The following is a 6,000-nucleotide window of genomic DNA, read 5'->3' on the forward strand; positions in this document are numbered from 1 at the left end:
CTTCCAACATTTAATAAAATTCAGCTTTTTACATAAAAGTTAATCCCTGCAAGTTTCATTACTCTACGATCAAAATTGTGGCCAAGAAGCTGTTCACAAACAAATACAAACACACACAAACAGGGGTGAAAACAGCCTCCTTCCAGCTTCGTTGGCGGAGGTAATAAATAACTTTCTACCAGGTTAGAAGTGAAAAATATATATTAAGCGTCGTTAATAATGTACTGGGTATAGAATTTTTTTTAACCAATAAAGCAAGGGACAGGACAACTATGCTATATATGTTATCAAGGTAATAGAAATTTATCTAGCCATGGCAGGTAAAAATATTGATATATAACCTACAGATATGAAAATGTGTGTGTGTGAGAGAGAGAGAGAGAGAGAGAGAGAGAGAGAGAGAGAGAGAGAGAGAGAGAGAGAGAGAGAGAGAGAGAGAATTATACCAGGATGCGATTCTTTATCAGACCTACGAACAGCTCAGCCACGAACATTTTAGTGATCAAAATAATGTACTTTTTAATTTGCCGTCTAATAATGATTTCGAAAACAATGAATAGTTCAAACTCGGTAACTTCAGGAGAGTGAGAAATTCCTATCTCTGAGATTTAATATTTAGCTACGTACACTTGGACACACTAATTCCTGGTACATCTCGCTCTGGGGAAGTGCACCAAGTCAAACCTTTACTGCACGATGAGTTTCTTGATTTAGTCCCGCCCACCACCACTGCCACCCGTTGAAATACTACCAATAGAGAGCTACGGCATCTTTTGACTGGCCAGACAGTACTACATTGTATCCTTCTCTCTGGTTACGGTTCATTTTATCTTTTCCTACTCATAAACCGAATAGTCTGGCCTATTCTTTACATATTCTCCTCTGTCCTTATACACCTGGCAACACTGAGATTACCAAACAATTTTTCTTCATCCAAGAGGTTAACTACTGCAGTGTAATTGTTCAGTGGCTACTTTCCTCTTGGTAAGGGTAGAAGAGACTCTTTAGCTATGGCAAGCAGCTCTTCTAGGAGAAGGACACTCCAAAATCAAACCGTTGTTCTCTAGTCTTGGGTACTGCCATAGCCTCTGTACCATGGTCTTCCACTGTCTAGGGTTAGAGCTCTCTTGCTTGAGGGTACACTCGGGCCCACTATTCTATCTAATTTCTCTTCCTCTTGTTTTGTTAAAGTTCATATCGTTTATATAGGAGGTATTTATCTTAATGTTGTTACTCTTATAATATTTTCTTTTTTCTTTTTTCCTCTCCTCACTGGACTATTTTCCCTATTGGAGCCTCTGGGCTTATAGCATTCTGCTTTTCCAATTAGGGTTGTAGCTCAGCAAGTAATAATAATAATAATAATAATAATAATAATACTATATGTTTGGTTACTCTCAGCGAAGCAAGGGTATGAAAGGGTGGACTTCTTCGGGGTAAGTTGTGCCAAAGCTGTGGTAATGTCCCTGACTGGGGTTCGAGTCCCGCTCAAACTCGTTAATTTCTTTGGTCGCTGCAACTCACCATCCTTGTGAGCTAAGGAAGGGGGGTTTGGGGGAGACTATAGGTCTATCTGCCATTATTATTATTATTACTATTATTATTATTAACTGATAAGCTACAGCACTAGTTGGAAAAGCACAATACTATAAGCCCAGGGGCTCCAACAGGGAAAATAGCCCAGTGAGGAAAGGAAACAAAGAAAAATCAAATTATTAAGAAGAGTAACCACATTAAAATATATATCTCCTTTATAAACTATAAACACTTTAACAAAACAAGAGGAAAAGAAATAAGATAAATTAGTGTGCCCGAGTGTACCCTCAAGCAAGAGAACACTAACCCAAGGCAGTGGAAGACCATGGTACGGAGGCTATGGCACTACACATTAGCAGTCATTGCCTGGCCCTCCTTGGTCCTAGCTTGGATGGAGAGGGGGTTTGTACGCTGATCATATGTATATACGGTATATATGGTAAATCTCTAGGGCACTGTCCTGTTCGATAGTGCAATGTCACTGTCCCTTGCCCCTGCCATTCATGAGCGGCCTTTAAACCTTTAAACCAACTGTACCAGATTTGCTACATCATACTAAGTGCACTCGATCTAAAAAAATATTAACTCATTTTGGATAAATTCTGCAAATCTATAATGTTATACGAAAACTTCAAGGAAAGGCTTAAAGCTTGAAATAACTCCAAAATTCCTAACGCAGGTGAATAAAGAAAGGCTCAAGACTTTTATCATGTTTTCAGCTGGAACGAAACATACATGAATTAGGATCATGACAAAAACCACGAAAATGTGGATTTACTAACATTAGCTCGCATAATACCTTGGCCAAAATTAATCCGTGTAATATAAAGCAGGAAATTAAACAAGAAAATATGACCAAAATCTTTTATAATACGATAAGCGATCATGGTCATGACTGACATCCAAACTATAAATAAACTAGCTAAAAATATGCAGACAAATATGTTATTTCTGTTAATGTACAAGAGCTTATTTCATATCTCTCTCTCTCTCTCTCTCTCTCTCTCTCTCTCTCTCTCTCTCTCTCTCTCTCTCTCTCAAGTACAAAGTATTGATAGTTATCATATTTTAGTAATGAATTAGAGGGGAAATCAGTAGAGCACAGACCTCCACCACGGCAGCTTATTTATCGACCTTGACCTTTGACCTTAACATGTAATTATTGGTGTGGATTTCCATACACTCAAATATGAACCAAATTTGAAGTCTCTGGGACAACGATGTCCAAACTTATGGAAGATTACGTGAATTAGACATTTTGCTTGACCGTGACCTTGACCTTTGACCTTCCAAAATTGAATCGTTTCTAGATTTTTACATAACAGTTAATCCTTCCAAGTTTCATTAATCTACGATTAAAATTGTGGACAGGAAGCTGTTCACAAACACACACACAGGGGGTAGAACATACCCTCTTTCCAACTTCTTTTGAGGGGATAAACAACTTCAGCATGAAATCCCTAGTGAAGGAGGTTTGATGAACAGAAAAAAGCTACACAAATCTTCGATGTTCCAAGGATAGGGAAGCTTATAAAACAATGAATATGGATTGCATCACGATCCCACTACACATTGCCTTGTTTGTATCATTGGACTCTGAGTTAGGTATTTGAGACAATAATTGAAGTCTTCAGAATCATTTGACTTCCACATTCTCCATACAGTTTTAAACTTACGCCTAAGTTTCACAATTATATCATGAGGGGGAAAACTAGATGATTTACATGTAATCATCTTTAGCTTTTTATTATTATTATCATTAAATTCTAAGCTACAACCCTAGTTGGAAAAGCAGGATGCTATAAGCCCAGGGTCCCCAACACGGAAAATAGCCCAGTGAGGAAAAGAAACAAGGAAAAATGAAATATTTTAGGAATAGTAACATTAAAATAAATATTTCCAATATAAACTATAAAAACTTTAACAAAACCAAGAGGGAGAGAAACTAGATAAAACAGTGTGCCCGAGTGTATCCTCGAGCAAGAGAACTCTAACCCAAGACAGTGGAAGACTATGGTACAGAAGCTATGGCACTACCCAAGACTAGAGAACTATGGTTTGATTTTGGAGCGTCCTTCTCCTAGAAGAGCTGCTTGCCATAGCTAAAGAGTCTCTTCTACCCTTACCAAGAGGAAAGTAGCCACTGAACAATTACATTGCAGTAGTTAACCCCTTGGGTGAAGAAGAATTGTTTGGTAATCTCAGTGTTGTTAGGTGTATGAGGGCAGAGGAGAATCTGTAAAGAATATGCCAGACTATTCGGTGTCTGCGTAGGCACAGGGAAAGAACCGTAACCAGAGAGAAGGATCCAATGTAGTACTGTCTGGCCAGTCGAAGGACCCCATGGCTCTCTAGCGGTAGTATCTCAACGGCCGGCTGGTACCCTGGCCAACCTACTGCCTACTACCTACTACCTTCACTGGCATGAGCAAAACCATAGGTATATACTAAATAAAATCTCTGGGGGAAAATAGGGAATAGAATTTTTTTTCGGTGTTATATTGTACTAAATTTGCTCTTCAACAAATCTATTATTATTTTCTATATTATTATTAAGACCCAAGTTGTAACATTGGTTGATAAAACAGGATGCTATCTAAGTGCCCCAACAAGGAAAGTAGCACAGTGAGGAAAGGAAATAGACTAGCATATAAACTATATATAAGCAATGAATAGAAATATAAGATATTTGCAGATTAGTATCAACGTTAAAATAGATTTGTCATATATAAACTATAAAACAAGACTTAAGTCAACCTGTTCAAGATAAAAACACTTACTGCAAGTCTGAACTTCTGAAGTCTGAACTTCTGAAGTATAAACTTCTGAAGTCTGAACTACTGCAAGTCTGAACTTCTGAAGTCCCTCCGATCCAACAGCGAGATTAGGAAGATCATTCCACAATCTGGTCACAGGTGGAATAAAACTCCTGCAGTTGAACACTGTGTAGCGTTGAGCCTTATGATGTAGAAGACATGAATATTGGATTTTACAGTATATCTAGTACTACGTACAGAATGGCATAAACTGGGAAGATCTGAATGCAAGAGATTGTCAGAATGATGAAAAATCTTATGCATAAAGAAGTATAAGAATGAAGAGTATGCTAGAATTAGAAAAAAAAACTAAAAACACGTAATTTTAATCGGAAATTCTCCGTAAAAATATACTGTTTTCAGCCGTATTTCAGAAAAATACAGGCGACCGCAATTTTACCTTACATTGTTATTATCTTTTACGGTTTAGTGACCTTAATATTACTCCTTTACGTCAATACATCCATTTTTTAAAACGGTGAAAATCCTGGAATAAATGTTGCCAGACATTTACCGTTTTTATTTTAATACAAATTTTTAACAGTGTAAGTCAAGCAGGGATTACCTTACAAGAGTGGTTTCATAAGGCAAAGCATCCTTCAACATACATCGCTATTATTGTCTGGACAGCAAGATGGATGAAAATAAGCGTTAAGGTTTTGGCTAAGTAAAGTCATTTATCATCTCAAAATATAAACGACGGTCGCTTTTCTCATTCTCACTCGGCACAATTTTTCTTTCTCCCTAAAATCGGTACATTTTTACCATTATACTGAACTTCCTTTTCTTTTCTCATTATTTATAAAGCTCTCGCTATAAAATAGTTTGATTGTGGGTAGTAGGTTGGCCAGGACACCAGCCGCCCGTTGAGATACTACCGCTAGAGAGTTATGGGGTCCTTTGACTGGCCAGACAGTACTGCACTGGATCCTTCTCTCTAGTTACGGTTCACTTTCCCTTTGCCTACACATACACTGAATAGTCTGGCCTATTCTTTACAGATTCTCCTCTGTCCTCATTCACCTGACAACACTGAGATTACCAAACAATTCTTCTTCACCCAAGGGGTTAGCTACTGCACTCTAATTGCTCAGAGGCTACTTTCCTCTTGGTAAGGGTAGAAGAGACTAGCTATGGTAAGTAGCTCCTCTAAGAGAAGGACACTCCGAAATCAAACCATTGTTCTCTAGTCTTGGGTAGTGCCATAGCCTCTGTACCATGGTCTTCCACTGTCTTGGGTTACAGTTCTCTTGCTTGAGGGTACATTCGGGCACACTATTCTATCTCGTTTCTCTTCCTCTTGGTTTGTTAAAGTTTTCATAGTTTATATAGGAAATATTTATTTAAATGTCATTGTTCTTAAAATATATTTATTTTCCTTGTTTCCTTTCCTCACTGGGCTATTTTCCCTGTTGGGGGCCGCTGGGCTTATAGTATCTTGCTTTTCCAACTAGGGTTGTAGCTTAGCAAGTAATAATAATAATAATAATAATAACAATAATAATAATAATAATAATAATAATAATCTGAATAAAATGTAACCAACATTAACATTGTCGGGACATAAGTGACAATTATCCCTTACTATGTAATAGGCAGCATTTTAGTTTAAAGGTTACTCGTGAATGGCAGAGGCAAGAGACAGGAC

The sequence above is a fragment of the Palaemon carinicauda genome, chromosome 21 (assembly GCF_036898095.1).
Source record: "Palaemon carinicauda isolate YSFRI2023 chromosome 21, ASM3689809v2, whole genome shotgun sequence".
NCBI lineage: Eukaryota > Metazoa > Arthropoda > Malacostraca > Decapoda > Palaemonidae > Palaemon > Palaemon carinicauda.